Genomic DNA, 19534 nt, shown 5'->3' with positions numbered 1-19534 from the left:
GTTTTACTTAAAAGTGAAAATTTTGTTAACATAAAATGGCTCTGACGGATTAGCCCTTCTAACATGATCCTGACTTGGAACAGTCGATCGCTCCCCTGCATGAGACTTTCATTAGCCAAATTTTATGATGATTACGAGTAGCTGCGCCTTTAGCAAGTATCGCGTCTTCAAGAAGTCGAGATCGCATGTTAACATGATACTGCAGGGTGTCAAAGATGAGAAAGGTCCATGATTCATGAAGTTTAAAGTTGGTGGCTTTATGTCTGGTAGTAATGCAATTCTAGATGTTGACGTTATATCAATTACTCATTTGGGTTTAAAATTAAGACTTTTTCTGTAATAATATTATTCTAATAATTTGTTTGCTAAACAAAAAACATACATTTGTTCTGATTTCATAAGGTGATGATAAACTGGGGGGAAAATAGTAAATAAATAAATAAGAGGCCAAAATAATGGCAGAAAAAAAAATCGAAAAGAGTGAATACAGATGAATAGAAAGACGTAGCAAAGCACAGTGAACTATAGGGAGTGAAAGAAGGCAACAACAAAAAAAATAAAAAATAAATAAATAATAAATAATAATAAAAAAATAATAATATATATATATATATATATATGTAAGCCTACATGGGCTATTTTAGCTTTTATAAGTTATTTTGGCCTTATGGCCTACTGCAAGCTGTATACTGTTGTGTTCATATACATGTTCAGCATCTGTACAGTACTTATTGTGCTTTTACTATAATAACTATATATATATATAAATATATAAAATAAGGGAAGGAGAGAGATATGGAAGAAAAGAAGATCACAGTACAGAAAATATAGAACAGGCTGCAAATTAAAAATTAAGAGGAAAGTAGGTTGCCCTAGAGTAGGGCTAGTTAACTTCCAACTTCACAAGAATCCTTGAAGTCAAAATAATGCATAACATAACCAGAGGTAAATCTCAATTATTAATACAACCTCTTCATTCAACATTTTTTTTTTGCAACAAATATTTCCAGTCTAAATCCAGTGAAGAAAATCGACATTAGCATTCTCTGGACAAAAGTTCTCATCCAGCATCCAAGCAGTGGGAGGCAATCTGGGATTGCCGTTCTTTCTTCACGGAGAATTTTTATTGTCAAGCAGAAAGAGCGAGGAGAGAGGGAAAGAAGGGGATAGGCTCTGAGTAATGCTCGTGTTTATGGTAGAAAGTGGCAAACTAGCTACGAAGATATAAACACTATGTCTTTTGTCCTCCTCCTGTTGTTGCCGGGAATTTTTTTTTATTATTATTTTTTTCCCCTGCAAGAATTAAAAGTCGTTTCCAGGGCTGTCCGTTGTTAGGCATTAAGTGTGGATGGCCACATACCACACTTGGTACGCTTGTTTCACGCTCCGTGTCTTAGCCTACCTGCTAACCATCACCAAAAAAGCGTGAAATGGGTGTTCAGTTGATAGCGCTCGTTTAAAATCACAGGTGGCGCTAGTTTTCTTGTGTTCTGGAAAATGAGCGTTTTATTACAATGGCAGTCTAACAGGAAGACGATGAAAAATAAGAACTTTTTTAGAAATAAAGGCCTATTTGGCGCGAGAATAAAATGAGAAAGGAAGATTATAGAGAGATGGGGAGCGATTACCCTGTCTCGTTGTAGTCGGGCAACGATACCTCTTTTTTTATCCTTTATTCGTTAACGTTTAGCGAAGTCTAGCTGAGTTCATTTTCATCATTTTTCTATTTTTAAAATTTTGTTTTATTTTTTTTCATATTTTGATTTTCACTTTTTTCCTATTCTCATTTTTAACATTTTAATCTTTCCTCTTTTTTTTCGCATTTTCAGTACTTTCCTATATATTTTCGTGAATCCATTTTATCATGTTTTAATTTAAAAGTTTTGATATTTTAATTTTACTGTTTCTCAATATTTTCTTTTTTCAGTTTTTTTTTATCTTTTTCAATTTTAATTTTTTTTTCATGTAAAAAGAATATGGAAAAAAATTTAATGATTCTTTTGGTAACGTAGCCGAGTGGTCAGGAGCGAGGGTGCAGAGTACACGCGCTTTGAGTGATTTTTAAAATTAAACCAATACAAAATCAGTGGTTTCGTATCACGAAAACAGGGTCCTGCTGACATTGAATGTGCATTAGTGTGGTCACCAGTACAGGATACAGCTAAATATGCAGTAGTCATCCGATTTGTCACTAACATGCAATACACAAGCCTTGAAACATATTCGTAACCAAGTACCCGAGCATAATTTTTTCCTCCTTTAAATGTATCCATCACTTAACCGCAGGGTTCCTATCTTAAGAATCCCTTAGAATCCCTTACACCTTACCATAATGACCGGATTGTTTAAATCCGCGCGAAAAGGCTCGTGATTAACGCTTGGCAACAAACAACCTGTCACTACAGTATGTACAATTTACGACAGGTTTAAAAAGTCGTTTTGCATTTTATGAACCCATAAAACAACTCTTTTACCATTTTTTATGGTTATGCTTACTATTTACGCATGTTCATCCCTTTACTCCTCAGGTGAGGATAGGGGATGGGGGATGCAGGAGGAAGATTTTTTCAAAGAATAGCGATTATCATTTAAGCAAGTGTTACATCTACAGGGTTGTTAAACATGACCGAGAATCTCCAACACAAAATATAGTTTCCATTAGCAAAGTAAATGTAATCATTCATTTTAGTATTTCACATACTAAATATAAAAATAAATAAGAAAATAAAAATGAAATTGGTATATTTATTAATTCGTTAAATTTTAAATTAAAAACGTAATCATTTAATACGTTAAAGTTATTTTTCCTTAGTTTAGATAAATTTAAAATAAACTTTTATTAAATTTATTTTAAATTTCGCGTCATAAGGCTGAAAAGAGGAATTACTTTTTAAAGAATCCGTTGAGAGCAACTTGGCCTGGATACACTTTTATCAACCATATAAATAGAAAGCTGTTAAATGAAAATGGTACAAAATGCATGCCACACCCTTAAAAGTAATTAATATCATTATTAACATTATTCAACAACAGATCGCAATTATTGATTAGTCTGTTTTCCATGTTTGATAAGGTCTAACGAGGTCATTACAACTGTAACCACGTTTTTCTCTCTAATTATAAGTTAAATACTGGAAACATTTTCCTTGTTGTTTGCTTATGAAGGTCGCTTGTCTTAAATACAAAATCAATTTATATACATATATATTTCGAGTGTGTGTGTGTGTGTGTGTGTGTGTCATGAGCGGTTTGTATTCTACAATTCTACCACACCTGCCCAAATTAAGCCTACTATCAACAGATATTCAAAAAATTACACAACAGACAGGTGTACCTGTCGTCTGCTTATTACTTCTGTCTTGTTAAGTTTGTTTTCTGTTCAAAAGAAAACGAAAAAAATAAAAAAATAAAGGTATTTGACGTACGTAGTCTAAACACAATGCATACAGAACTAATTGTCAAGTTTATAAAAAAAAAAAAAAAAAAAAAAAAAAGAAAGGCAACAGTTAGTGTTTTTTTATAGTTTCCGGTAATCTTGTTTCTATAGAAACAAGATTACCGGACTTTTTATAAGGTGGAGATTGTTTTTCTACAGATAAATGTGTAAATGTTTGCTGTGCATTGGCTAAGCCACTTAAAATAAAATAATAATAATAATTAAGAAAAAAAAATGGTACTACTTTACATTGCACATGCTTGGACCAATAAAAATCTCCAATTTCATATTTCTCAATGAAAGTTTAGCCAGAGAAACATCACCGAGCGGAAATAATTACCGAAATGGCGTCGTTGGGACGCATGCGTCTTTTCTCAACTGGAACCACAATACTCGATGGGTTGACTAATTACATAATTTTCAACATAAACCGAAGAAAATTTTCAACTACAACTTCCTATTCTTGTCCTCGATGAAAATTACTCTACCGTCAATGTTCGCTGGTCAGATGAATTGGATTATGAAAAAGTCGCGGAATTTGTGTGGAAATATCGCTGAATTTAGAATACTAATTAATGGTCAAGAACGATACAGTTTAAGAATACTACAGCAACTTCCTCTGTGTATTACTTGTTTTCATGCGGTTCTTAATAAACGCTTTAAAAATAATAATTAGTGTTTTTCAATGGAAAAGTGGCTTCTATTATAAAATATATAGAAAAAAAAAAACCCCAAGAAAACTGAATAACAGATAAAGTTATTATGCTTAAATAATTATATGATGAGTCTTGGTATAATTTCCAAAGAAATAGACATCAACAAGAAAAATTTCAGAAACCAACAATGAACACGAAAAATTGTAGAAAAACCAACAATAAACATGAAAAATTGTAGAAAAATCAACAATGAACATGAAACTTAAAGAAAAACTCAACGAGGCTAAAAAACGTGGTCAATGTGCTGACAAGCGGCCAAGAATGAGTGAGCACAAGAATATAGGTAACAACGGAGTCTAAAAATAATGAAAGTTAATATATTTATTGCCATTTTTCACTTTTTCGTAAAAAAAAAAAAAATCTACTGTGAAATTTCACCTGAGATTTACAATTAACAGCACGAAGCACATATACACCGAGGACAAATAATTCCTAAGTATTGCCATTTCCCACAACTGTATCACAAACTGTCAAAGTTATACAAGTATATCACATTTTTCAGTTTTTCAAAAGCATAAAACAGAAGTGTGTGATTATTTTTATTCCACTACCGGCGAAAAAAAACAAAGAGGGAGAAGGGGATGAAAAAGAACTTCTACAGAAATAAATCACGACCACCAAAATGTGGAAAGATCAAGAATGAAGACAAAATCCCGTTTTTTTTTATTTTTTTAAAAAATCTCTTCGAGTTGTAGACAAGGGTGTAGGAGTCCCACACGAGGTTGTAGCCTCCCCTCGGTTCCAGCGCTGTCATTTGTCATGGTTATGTGCACGGTTTAAGTACTTTCAGAAACCGACCGAGAATAAAAGTCATTTCACCCTCTCCCAACCACCTCCGTGGAATCTTTGCTTTGATCCGCATCAAAGACCACAAAAGTAATGTGTTCGGTAAGCGAGTGTGCCTTCACAATGAAGATGGCGGTGAATTTCATAATTAGCATGATAATAACAAACATATCCGCTACGCCTGTGTAAGTTTGAAAGCCTTGGGAGAATAGTACTTCCTGCTAGGACAAGATGAAGCAAAAATTTTCACTTAAGTTTTCTCTATCAACTATCCATTGCTTATAATGACGCTTTTTGTAACAGGAAAAACACTAGGATCTAAATATGGAAGGAACAGCAAGTGGAAACCCCTCATTACAATTGAAAACCCTCGTTTTTTTTTATACTTGGAAGCATATCTGTTGCGATATGCGTAAACAGAAATACTAAAAATAGAATTTTTTTGTTGTAGCTCTGTATAAATGATAGCTATATTAAGAATGTTATCATTTATATTCGACAATGAGCAAAAAGTGACTGAAATCGGCAAGAGACAACAATGCCACCTATCGGAAGTGGGCATGGCCGTGCAAAGGTACTTGGGGACCTGGATGCAAAAGGGGTTAAGGAGCCTCGTTTATTTATGTTGAGACTTTGATGACTACCTCTATTGGAGCCCTGGTGCAGCGCATCCAATGCACCCCTCATTTTCATGGCCGTGGAAGTGGACAACAATGGCTCTGACAACAATATGAATTTAAACGAGTATAAATGATAGCTCATAATTTAAAAGCATAAATGTTTATTTCCATCAACAAAGCAAAATGAAACTATGTATTTCCTAAGCTTTACAATTCGTTACTAACATTAATTCTACTTATAATTAATATTCTTAATTAATTAGCAGTTATATTAAGTATGCTGAAAGCAGTTGATGACATTGCACTATGCCAATTGTAGGTCTCGGAACTGCAAGAGAGTAGAGGTCAGATGGAAGAAATAGTGGGAGGTAAACATTCAAATAAACTGTTGCTAGTGCGCTGGTAGATCCGGTTTTCTGGACATTAACGTTTTTAAAGTTTCGGAGGCCTCCAGAACTAATGATGGTCATAGGAACCTCCCCCTCTGGAATAAAGAAGGAAAATTCAAGTTAAGTTCCCATCGGTAAGCTAAGAGCGGAAGGCACCTTACTCGGCTACTCATGCGGACATGGAGAAAACAAGAAAAATGCTAACGTCGATAATTATGAATCATTACTGGCACTTTAAAGGAAAGAAAAAATCATTTTGAATTTCTTTACTTGGAGAACTTAGGCCAATCTTCTTTTAAAGCGCTAAAAACAACATTTTTAATGTATCTATCGTGACGAAGACAAGCCGAAAAATACTGTCTATCAGTCCTTAATATTTTAATTACCATAGTAAGTTGGAGGAGGAAAAATATACTACTACCATAAATTTTGAATATTCGTTCGAAATTAACCTACTTTGATTGCAACATGCAAATTGAAGCCTACTGAAAAGGAAAGTTATAAATCCAGGAATTTAAAAGTGCTTCTTAAAGGCGCCAGTCTCACGATTTCACCTTAAAATACCAAGTCATGATTTTTTAGAAGAATCTCTAGAACTGAGAGCTACTTGGAGCAGAATAATAGCCAGCTGCATTAGCATGTTAGCAGAAAAACTACATGTTCCAACATGTTAGAATGTATTTTTTCATTTTATTATAACTCTCTTATTATTGGTTTCAATTTCTCATTTTTGTAAGACGTTATCAGTAACTGCAAGCCATATCTCTGTACAAATTGTATTTTCACTTGCATATCACGTAAAATTAAAACTTTCTAGCTTTTATGATTGCTACCTTAATTTTTTTCCCATGTTAAAAATTCCGAGTTAGTGTTTTTAACAATAGTTGATATCTTTTGGTTAAAATATTGTCGGCATTCCCACGAATAAGTCAATAAGTAATTTGTAACATATGAGGGTCATTCAAATGAAATATAGACTTTTGGGATGACAACCCCCGCAGAACAGATAACGAAGAACAGAACTGAAATTGACTTCTGATGTGTGCCATAAAGGGGTTAGTTCGGAAGCTTAACCATGACAGTGTTGTTCTGCAATAATGGAAAACCTCGCATAGCCTTTGACATATAGACTCAATTACTAAGGCAGGAAGTGCCAGTGCTGCAATACCCAGCCTACAGCCCTGATCTGACACCCCGCTGCTACCACATGTTTAGCTCCTCCTCCTTAAAAAGCGCTCAGAGGTCACAGGTCGTCAGTTTTACTCAGACGACAAGGTGAAGGACACCGCTGTACATAGATTTCGCTAGCAACAAGCGGAATATTAGGCCGAGGGTGTATCTTGGCTGGTGGCACGATAAGACCAATATCAAAAGGCAGAGGGCACTTACTTTTGGTCTGGTGCACCTCTGAATTATTTATTCCAAAAATCTGTTTCATTTGAACGTTCCTTGTACACCTTCTCAGATCTTTTAAGGGTGCACGCACGAAGTGGTATATTTTTGCTGATCAAAATCATTCAAATTAAGGAATCAACTAACTTTAGAATTAAATCTAGTGTGTTATGTATAATATATTTGTAGGAAATAAAATTTAGATTTCTTATCTATATTTTCAGGGAAATCATCCTTGGAGTGATGTCGACCAATGACAGCCGAAGAGTTCCGAAGTTCTAAGTTAATGGTTCAAAAGAACTGAAAAAGAATTTTTAAAATGATTATCATAATCCAACGAGTCCATTAAGCTAATGTTATCATAAAACAATTTTTATGACCTTTTTAAATTGTTTTTATCTTTGTTTTTTGAGTTTGCCATACGCAATGTTTGTATTGTGGCATTTTATTAATAAACTGTTCTCTCTTTCCAAATTGTATAATCTAACATTCGTTTGTAATCTTCATACGTTTCAAACAAGTTCCGCCAATCCAGAATGATCCGGTTAGTCGTTATGACGTCATCAAATCGGCAATACTTCTTAAAGTTCTTTCATTTTGTGAGTAAATGTCGCCAGATATTCGTGCCTGCCTTCACGCAATACCTCTATATTTACACAGGTTTTTTATACTGTATATACATAACTTTCCCTCTCTCTTCCCCCTTTTCCTCACACGTCTTCTGGCTATCACACTGCTTTCCAACAAACCTGTCCAATTAAACATGTCCTTCGTTGAAGTTAATTCTAGGACTTGGCGCATTAGGCATTTCTAGTTAATTAATGTAATAGGTTTATTATGGACGCTGTGTAATGTGGGTAGCTTAGCTACAGCGACAACAGATGACGTCATTTTGGAAGCTTTTGTTTCGCGATTTGTTTGCATGCTGTCTTTAGTAACAGGTCTGCTTGAGTTTAATACGCTGGTGTGGACGCTTCTGGTCGTGCGACACGTTGACAACGAGGACACTGAATTAATTTATAGCGCGTTAATAGCGATTCATTATATATGGACACACACGGGTCAGGATTAACCAGAATCACATAGCCTCGTGCTCTCCTATTCCAGAAACTATCTGTTGAAACAAGCCAGGATTTGAAGCTTCGGTGGGGATGGTGTCTTACTTGAATAATGACCCCCCCCCCCTTCTCCACCTACTCTCCTGGCGCTCATCACAATTGAAGTAAACTTGTTTGTGTGTCATGTTAATTAACTTCTGCTACTCAACAGGGATCCACAAGTTCACAGATTTGTAAAGCTAAATTTAATTCAGTTCGTGAATTATTGAAAAGGTAAAGAGACCGCAAAATATTCCTAGGAATACAACTGTCTCAAACGTTCCAGGGCTGATTGTATTAAGAGAGAGAGAGAGAGAGAGAGAGAGAGAGAGAGAGAGAGAGAGAGAGAGAGAGATTTGACTGTCCGAGGGCTGATTGTATTAAAGAGAGAGAGATTTGACTGTCCGAATTAGCGATGCTCTTTATTTAAAAAATACTTTTGGTTTTCTGGCCTGCTAGACGGACACACATCTGTAAGGCGACACAGATCAACACATATCAAAAAACAATTTTCATTTCTTCTTGGGTCAAGTAACGAAGAAATCTCGCATTTAGCTTTCTCTTTCCCACATCTTCTGCCCCAATCTGGTAACAAGAGTCTTTGATAAGACCACCTTTTGCGTTTCCTGGTTGCGGTGTTGCCAGTAATATCATCCATAAACATGTCTACACAAAGTATTCCCTATGACCATTTTAAGCGCCTCTAGGGAGAGATGGGTTCCCACGGTTTACAATTGCTGCACCATTTATCAAAATTATTCAGACATCTCCCCAACGCTAGTGAAGTAGGCTCGACCAGTCGTATGCAAATAGAAACATCTATAACAGTGTTAAGAGGGCACTAAAGGTATCAGTTAGAGTTGGTAAGGTGAAAAATCCACAGTTTCAAAACGATATGCTGGATATCATATCAGTTATTTGTCGTGCTGCTGAAATGCATTTGAACTTTCAATACAGCAGACATTGAGAAAAGATGGAAGAAGAAGATGATACTATGGTAAGTGAAGAAAACAGAGAAATCGGTGATCGCTGAAGTATGTGGTTGTATTATCGGACCAGTTGTCTGTGCAAACAGTGATGTCGGAGGTGCAAGCATCAACATCCTTGCCAGAGCTCAGAAGTGGTGCACCATCCATAGCCTTTGGACTTTAGGATTATTAAATGGGATTCCATGGAGCAAGTTGCACTACACGATGTTCAGGTTTGGCACTCACGCATAGGTTTCGAAAATGCCAAGAGAACAGTTAATGGAGTGTTATGAGGCTGTCTCTTTTGGTTTTAAATGACGTCGGTGATCACGGCACTTAGAACTGTCACAGCAATGCGTTTCAGACATTGGGCAATTCTGTATTGCGCACTGTGTATTTTGACAATACATAATTCGATTCTGTATTGCGGAAATTCCACTGAAATTGATGTGGTGTGATATTTCTCTAAGCCATAAAGCTAGACTTGTTTGGACTTGGATTTGTAGCCCATCAGATTTTTCAGGAGAATGATACTGAAGAATTCGCCTGGTCGGCAAATCCTCTTTACCTAAATCCCGTGTAGCATTTTTGGGATTAGCTGGCATATATCAAGACAGTGACAACACCACCTCTCTTCATCTACGCAGTTGACAATTTGCTTTGAGGAACGATGGGGGAAAAAAAAAAAAACATCTATTGTCATTTACTGTAAATTTATCGAAGAATCGCCGTTAACAAGGTGAGCCCATAGATTTTTAATTCCCTGAGTTGAATTGCATCAATAGGAAACAGGGTATGTTATTGAAACAAGACCTATAGAAACTAGGAAGATAGGCTGAGAAATGACAGTTGTAGTTTAACATTGACAAATGCAAGGCATTGAATATGAGTAACAGAAATATCAGAATAACATACTAATTAAGTGTTAGCAGACTCAAGATGTGGACAACGAAAAAGACCTAAGAGTAACTGCACAATCCAACATGAAGCTCTCTGATCAGTGCAGACAGCTGCCAGGACAGTTCATGGGATCCTGTTGATGGTATACAGGAAGTTTGCGAGCAACGCGAAGAAGTGATTATTCCGCTATGTGCGTAAACAATGCCTCTAGAAAACTGCGCACAGGTTTGGAAGCCCCCATTTTAGGAAGGATGTGAATCTGGTGGAACGGGTGCAGAGAAGAACAACGAGATTAGTGAGGAGAACGAAAGGGTGCTCTTACCAGGAAAGATCTCAGTTTGCAGCTTGGGAACCAGACACTTGCGAGGAGACTCAGCTAATGTGTTTTAACGCTTTAAATGAATTCGGTAAACTGAATGCTGATAGTGTCCTTACTCTTTCTTAGACGATGCACAAAAGGGGAAAACTTATATTGATGAAGGATGACTGCTGGACAGATGTGTAAAAATTATTTCAGCCAGAGAGAAACTGTGTTGACAGAAACTTCCATCTGATGTTGTGGAGGTGGGCAGGTTGAATAAATTTAAGGAAGAAGTAGAGAAATCGTTAGAAGGGATGGGCAGACGATGTAGGTAGATATTTTTTTATCTGATGCTGTATAAACTTGTTTTCATGCATCATATAGTAATACTAATAAGAACCAGCTCAAAGGTAACCAAAGTAATAAGGCATCAATATATGTTTGCGTTCTATGGGTTGTTTGCCGGTTTATGGAATGAAAAATCCGAATTGCTAAGAGGAAAACCCAATCGCGTAACCCTCGTTCAAGGCTTACTGACATGACAAATTTCCGACAAGACACTATACGAGCCCAGGTTTTTCATTACTATAGAGAGACGAATAAACAAGGAGAGAGAGAGAGGGAGAGAATGCATGTATGTCTCTATTTTGCAAAACAAACAAAGCTATGAGAGTGAGTACACAGTGTCTGTAAATTCCATATGTTCTGTCGTCGATTTGACCCTTTGTCTTTTTTCCCCAGTGTGGACAGGAGGGTAATTATGTCAGTTGTGCTACCGCGAAGGGAATTTTTGAAATCTGGTTCTTGAGTGGTAATGCTACTGCTGGAGAATGATTAATAATACTTTTTTAAAAATACTTTTAGTATTTATCCTTTTTAATTCCGTAACATTTTATGAGTGGTCATAAGTGGCCTGCACGTATTAACTAGACTATATTTGGCTCTTCTAGAAAGATATGTCGAGACATCCCAAATTTCAATAAAATCGGACCAATAGAAATCCGACAACTACTTTATTTTTATAATATGCATACTGTAGCTTAAGCACTACGTATTTTATGTGCAGTGCGCTCATTGGAGGAATGAGTTGACAACACGGTGGTTGGGCAGAAAAGAAATGTTCTCGGTTTCGGCATCATATGAAGTGGTTGTTTGTTTGATGAGTTTATTTTTTGTTATCAGTTTACTAAATATGTAAATCATTAATTACTTATTGCATTAATCAATGCATTACAAATAAACATGGACTGCATGCTATGATCTGAGGTACGCATTGCTATTAATTTATTTTTTTTATTAAATCACAGAAGATCTGAGAAATACGTGATGCATTTCAGTTTTGATTAAATATTTGGGAAGAAATAAAGTATTACAAAACGTTGAGTGAAAATTACGTTGTGAGGTGCGTGCAGTGATGTGAAAGCAATTGCTTAATTAAAGATTTAATTAATTAGTAATTAATTGATAACAAGAAAACGAATTACTTACGTTTCAGTTCTATTAATTCCGAAAAAGGAAGAAGAAACACAGGGCACCTTACTTATTTCCTTTAAAATTCTCCCTCCGAAATTAAAGTAAAAATGAAACATCCAATGCAAAGTTTTCTTTTTGATTTTCATCGCAAATATTTTTTTTCCCTTTTTTGTGATTATTATAAATTCGCCCCCTTGTGGTGGAAATTTGTACTAAAAAAGTCAAGTTCGTTAAAAGTGAAAAAATTTTCTACCACGTACCAGAATGTAGTACAATTATCAGAATCACAACACGGGTCATGGAGGCGAAAAATTCTCGCGGGACTTAACAGCCGAGAAATAAAAAGGGAACGATAAAGCTTGTGAAAAGAACAATTGTTTCTGGATTGTCCATTCATTTGTCTCTGACTTGATTTCCGTTGTCTTCATGTTACGCTCCCCAAATGCTTTCTATTTGATGAAGTCTGACGTGACATTTGCATATCGAAGCATTTTCTCTCATTTAGCCACCAGCTAACAAATCAAGTCGGGGGATGGGCAGGACGGAAGGGGGATCTGTTAAACAAGCACATAGTTGCTGCACCATTTCTAGCGCCTTTCAATGGAAACAGGGGGTCATTAGCAGAAACTAATTTGATAATGGCCGTGCACAGCCATTCAATACGGCGAATGCCTAATGAAACCCAATTGACTCCAAGCGCAAACCATTTGGACAGCGGCCAAGCTCAGGCCGTCAGGGAAAGACTTAAGTCACCTAAATAGCCAATCGATTTTTCTACAATAGTAATAACCAGCTAGGTCCGTGCATAAATCAGCTTAGCAGCAAACCCTCCCCTTCATTAGATCCTTGCTGCTAAAGTATGACAGAGGCATTGGCCACCACGTGTTACTTGCTGACCACACCTATTCGAGGTAACTATGAAACCTAAGTACTGTTGGGAGTCGTTTGGCATGACTTCCGTCATTAGCGCGCTGATTACACCAAGAGTTCATATTCATAGAACATGTAGATACCCTATGAATTGTGTAAATACATACGTTTATGATATTTGCATAAAAACACACGTGGCTATATCGAAACTGCATGATAATTTCGAATAGCAATTTCCATTGAGAAATGTTGTTGAAAATTTATATTACTCTAGTAATGTCGTTGGGTTGAGGTGAGGAAGACGAAACTTTGTTAACATTGGACTTCAATTTTTGTATGTCGTAATTTTCAGGAAAAACAACTGTGAAAGGTTGTTCCAGAAAATAAAAGTAGGAATAAATGAGGAAGAATAGTTTGATAAGTTTGGAACTGGGCTGTGAATGGATGGGATTGGATGGTGCATATTCAGATTGGTTTGTAACGAAGAAGAGAAAAGTGCAGACACCAATTCTGAAGAATCGTACCCATGGGAAATATCTACACAGAGTGGCCGCTTTACGTAATAGCGAATATATCCCCTCCCTTTAGCATAGAATAGCCTGAATTCGTCGTGGCATAGACTCTATGAGGTGTCGAAAGCGTGTCTGAGGGACGTTAGTCCGAAGAGCTCGTTTCACCTCATCCCAGAGGTTGTCAACTGAATTGAGACATAGTGGTTGGGGAGGCCACCGCAGTAGGCTGAATTCACTCTTATGTTCCTGGAACCGGTTCTGTACAATTCTGGCCTTGTGACATGGCGCAATATCCTGTTGGAAGAAACCATTCACAGTTGGATATACTATATAAGGGATGCACCTGGTTGGAATAACTTCCAAATAACCTCAGTAATTCAAATGTTGCTCCACTGGTATCAAGGGGCCCAATGTGCACCACGGACACACTCCTCCATATCATTATACCGCCACCAACTTACATTGTTGACATCTGGCAGGATGGTCCATGAAATCATGCCCTTTCCACCATATTCTGGTCATCCCATCAGCGTGAACCAACAGAACCGGGATTCGTCAGCTCAAGCAATGTTTTTTCAATCATTCTGGTGCAGTGTTGACGTTCCTGAGCTTACTATAATCATCATCTTTTTTTTTTTTTTTTTTTTTTTTTTTTTTGACAGGAGCAGGAGTAAAACCCGGTTCGGCAGTGGGCTACGATATATCAAACGTGACAAGGCAACGAGTTGCGCATTCTGAAATGCTTGAGTATCACTCTTGTCCTGTGTTGTTATTTGAAAGACAAGTGATGTCAGTCTCAGTTGGTCTCTTGCAACAACGAACCGTTTCCAGCCACACGATCACCAATGACTGGATGTTACAATATTTGATTATTGGACTAATCTTGACACACACAACGGTCGTACGTGAAAACCTCAGCAGAGTTGCATTTTATTGAGATACTCATGCCGGTGCATCTGGCGCCAACTACCATGCTGCGTTTAAAGTCAGTTAAATCTTTTCCCTTGCCCACTCTCATATTGAATGTGCACATACAGTATTTTCACGTATCTGCGCACACTCATGGTACGATCACGTGACAACGAAAGAGCGCTCCATTTCATGAAAAGGGCAAGAGTACCTAATGAAGTGGCCACTCAGTGTATTGCGCAGCAGAAAGTGCACGCCTGTATAATATAAAAAGAGAAGATGAGTATGTATTATGAAAAATAAGGGTACAGTTTTTGATTTTTTTTTTTTTAAAGAACTGAGATAGAACTGCATTTTAGAATGTCGTTAGAAGGTTGTAACGGATGAAACTTGGCCACCCTTTGAAAAGGGCCCCAAATCCAAACAAAGGTGACCTAGTCCCGTCAAGGAGAACTGAGTCGCCAAACATCAATTACTGCATCTGCGATCCTTAACACTAGGGCCGGCCCTTCTCCCCCCACCCCATACAAAAGAGAATATCCTGAATTCTACATTTCAGTAATTAGTGGTGACCAGACAAGAATTTATAGTATCCTTAAAATACAAGATTTGTCAAACGGGATAGATGATTCATATAAACATCAGAAAAACCGTATAGAGTATTTGTATCTGATTGGAAAGTCGTTGATGTACAACAGAAGAGTAATAGGAAAGAAGAGTGCTTTTAGGTACTCCAGTGGTTGTTGAGAAGTTGGAAACACAGTGATATCTTTCATCACATAAAGTAAGCGACCAGAAAGAAAACTGGCAACCCAGTTGTGAGAGACAGAATAGACTACAGGATGGAGTTTGCCTAAAAGACATTTATGCTCAACCTGATCAGCGCCTTTGAAATGTCTAGAGCAACTGCTTGAATTTATTCGAACTTTTCTATGGAACTTGTCCAATGATCAGAGACATATACAAAGACACCTTCCCACTCCCCGTAAATCGATACCTACGAAATTTATTTTTGGCGATTATAAAACAGATGCGAAGGTTTAGGGATGATTATGATGCAACGTATCCATAAGAAGTTAGAGCTTAGAGATGATTCTGTTGCGATATTCACAAGCTCTATTATTAATATGAGCCAACCCTAACAATTATTGAAAACCACGGTTTTTATAAATAATGAGAATTTAAATTGAAGTGACGAATAACGTATCATTCACTCAGTGATACGAGTGGATGGAATTGAGGATTTACTATCACGAAATTTCAAGAGGCAGTCCAAGCAAGGAAAGCAGGAAAAGAAATTTACCATTCTGCTTGACTGAAAATAAAATAAAATGAGCACCCGAATTACGCACCCTTAAACTTTACTTGTATCTATACAAAAGTTCAATGACTAATTTATTACTATTTATAATTTGTTCATACTATTACTTGCACTGCATTAATTTCTCTAATGGTTTGATTTATTCTTCAAAAATTTGAAGATTTTTTGTAGCAAACTAAACTACAGATCGCGACTTACTAGTTGAAAAACACTGATCGACAGCATAGCTTACTTGGAAGGATTATTTCTGAAGAAAAACCGATTGCTTAGGATTATCTAGTATTCCAGCAGGTAAGTGAACAATTTGGGCTGGGTCACTGACGACAGTTAATGTCTTGGCATCTCCACCACCTGGATCAGTACAACTGGAAAAAAGGAAGTCAACTGGAGTTATGACCGTTAAAGTCACCAAGTAAAATCACTTCACCTCTTACAGAAAGTCGAGTTAAGTGCAGAGAAAGTCAAAAAGTACGCACTGGTGATTTTTTTTATTTATTTTTGAGTTAGGGAAGCAATACGTGGAAAAAATAAATTTGATAGAATGGAGATAAAAAAAATTTGAGCTAAGTGGGACTGCTGGTGTTTAACCTCAAAAAATAGAAGTGAGATCAATTGCAGTGATCGATGCTGATCGATTCAATAGAGTAATAAATTGAATATTCAATATATTACTCTATTGATCGACAGTATACTAGTGGTTAAATTCATTGATATTTTCTATACACTATCGGGTTAATGGAAATTACAAACTATATAAAGAGGGTGCCCACTAATACAGTAATAATTTTATACACTGTTGCTTATGAAAAATAATGACTAACACTGCGAATCAAACAAAGGAATAAGTTTTTATACTCTGGTTGATAAAAAAGCAGAATAATCTCGATACTACTGTATTCAAACATAAAAATAATGTTATAATTCTTGTGCACTCCAGTTGAACACCAAAACAATCTGAATATTTTAGTGGTAAGCATATTAATAATAGTTTAGCAGATTAAACTGTATTACTGGGTTTGTTCTTCGTATATCAGTTGCATACAGTGGTTAAATGGACTAATAATCTTTACACGAGACTGGATTAAACACAGCCGTAAATCGGATTAACCCAATCAATATTATCAGCTTAATACACCAATCAGTTAAAATAAGTAGCAAACTATAAATACCGTGGGTTAAAATGAAATCATAAACTTCGGAAATTGGTGAAGTAGCAAAGCTCTCCTAAGGTTAAAAGAAATAATAAACTGTAGATATTGTTAGGTTAAACGAAGTAATCGTTCATTTAAAAAATAAACCACAGATATTGTGGGTTAAAATAAGTAATAAACTATAAACATTATAGGTTAAAAGGAAACAATAAATCGGTGCATTAAGAACAGACTCTTCAGATTTAAGGTAAAAAGAAGTACTAAACTATAGATGCTATTAAGTTAAACGAAATAATCAGCTATAAATATTATTGAGTTAAAAAATAAACCATAAATATTGGTTAGTTAAAAGAAGAAAGTAATAAACTCTACAAATTGATGGTTAAGATAAGTAAACCCTGAACAATCGGGGATTAAAGTAAGTAACAAACTCGAGACGTTGGTGGATTTAAGAGACTACAGAGTGGGTTAAGTGAATTAATAAGCAGCAGAGATAATTTGAAAATATTATCATCTAATGGATTAAATAGATGCATTCTCTTTTTTATATATTTGTGGCTAAGCAGAGCAACAAATCTATATACCGAGAGGGTTAATAGAGTTATAATCTGTCTACTGATACTTGTACCTGTCATAGCTTATCGCCCACGACCGAGATAACCACTTTCTTAATCTTTATTTTTTATCTGCAAAATCGCCTTTTGTACTGCCAGATTAACAGAACGCGTATTTGTAACAGAAGTCTGGTTTTCGGATTAGCCAGGCAATTTTTGACTATACAGAATAAGAAAGCGTTTTGCTATTTTCACTGCTTTTCGCGAGTTGCCTAGAAAATAAATGTTGTTTTGTGTCGCGTTTACAGCCAAAACAGAATGGAAAAAAAAAAAAAAAAAAAAGGGAGCAAAGAAATTATTGGAATAAAAGTTATGTAAACTGATTCACCACATCTCGTTCCACGTGGGCAAGCAGCAGACGAGAAACGTGTACGTTTCGAGCTTTGTTGTCTCGCGACTTCTTACTTTGACATTCATGGATGACTCAGACTCGAGGGAGATGACAAGTTCATAAGTCTGTGGAGAGAAAGAGAAATGAAGATTTTTTTTTTTTTTCATTACGAAAACATTTGTTCCTCCCCCAAAAATGAAAACAACTTGGGAATACAATAATTAATAAAGTTTCTAAGTAACGCAAGTTTGTATTTAAAATTTCAAGCATTCATAATTAAAGGGAAAAAAATTGCACAAAATTAGAAAATAAATTAACCAACAAAGTTATAAAACATTTAGATTCGTATAGTTAATTCAGTCAATTATTTATTTGAATTATTTTTTTTTTTAAATTCAAGGAAAACACCGTTTATTATAATAATCTATCTGTATTGTGGATTAACTACAAAAATTGGTACATTAGCTTGTTAAACAGGATAATATTATCTACTCATTGGTTGGATAAACAAAATAATAATTGTTACAGACAGAGACCGAAATCATGAAAGATTTATGTAAATAATCATCCAGAGTACAAAAAGTAAGTTTTTACGGGGGAAAGGTTAAAATCAGCTTTCTCTCTATTGCAGTTGTTATCCGATGTAAGACGCAACACTTTAGAAAACCTTTGAGCAAATGGTTTCTTTCCATTGCACTGACGGCACTGTTGAACAATAAAGCCTTTGTTAAACATGGCCTAAATGCCCGGATGTAAACTTACTGAGACGAGAGGGAGGGATGCTCTCGGCTCGTGGTTTATCATCTGTTTACTTTTTTATTTTTTCATACTTTCTTTTATCATTCATTCTTCTATCACTCATATCTCTCCCCATCTGCAAGATAAACTTCAAGAAAATGACAATCACCGTCATTCCGTGGGGGTATCAGAATCAATAAGAAGGAAGGCGATTTGGGTTAAATATAGCTCATTAAAAGATAGCGAGAGATGGGGAGAAAATGATATCCGTGTTGAGTTTACCACGCCATTCGCAAGAAAGTACCTGGATTAGAGAAGGCCTTGTTCAACCAGCAACTCGATACCTATCATCATTTTCATAAAACAGTCCTAGCCAACGTTGGCTTTCTGCCGGTCGCTGTAATTACAACAACATCTCGCATCACTGTTCTCCATAATTTCTTTCAGCCCCAAGTCGTGTCTAACCCCCCGAGTTTCCCCCCTTGTGAATGAAACTGAGTAAGGGAATATTTTTTTTTCTCGACTTAATTGGTACCTTGTTTCCGAGGTCACATCTGCAAATCTTAGTGTAGCAAAAAGAAAGGGGACTAGGGGGTTGGTAGAAGAGGGGGTTTTGGCTCCTCAACTGCTGGCCTCTACGAAGACAACAAGAAACCGAGTCGCGTCTACAGAGGGACGCCTGGCGCGTCTCGATATTGACTTAATTACATACTACCAATCGGAAAAGCTGAAGACGACTTCTCACAAGCTACTTAATAACTGCATTTCTGCTTTGATGGGGTTGTCTGGACTCGCGCGCAGAGTCTCCTGCTAGCTATCGCCTGCTATAAATAACAATTAAAATGTATGTGGAATACAGTCGGCATGCTGGCCATAGCATGCAATCGGATAGCGAAGCCTCTGATTATTTCGCCACGGCTTTGCGTTTAATTATGGGGTTTTATGATTACCACTGAGCATGCGCGGTGTATAAGCCGGTAAGCCTTGTGATTAAAGCGAAAGTCCTGCAA

The 19534-nt window shown here is 36.4% G+C and overlaps 1 long non-coding RNA gene across 1 annotated transcript in view; it reads right to left on the bottom strand.

The window, feature by feature from the left end:
• The window catches only part of LOC150082883 (uncharacterized), a 110883-nt gene that overhangs the window by 83357 nt on the left and 7992 nt on the right, over nucleotides 1-19534 (bottom strand). The window contains exon 2 of the long non-coding RNA XR_016547198.1: nucleotides 17784-17911. This is a non-coding gene — a long non-coding RNA (uncharacterized LOC150082883). The remainder of the gene's footprint in view (nucleotides 1-17783; nucleotides 17912-19534) is intronic.

This window comes from Mastigoproctus giganteus, chromosome 7 (genome assembly GCF_048544385.1).
Source record: "Mastigoproctus giganteus isolate SK-2022 chromosome 7, ASM4854438v1, whole genome shotgun sequence".
NCBI classification, from domain to species: Eukaryota; Metazoa; Arthropoda; class Arachnida; order Uropygi; family Thelyphonidae; genus Mastigoproctus; species Mastigoproctus giganteus.
This window is presented reverse-complemented; position numbering and strand designations above follow the sequence as displayed.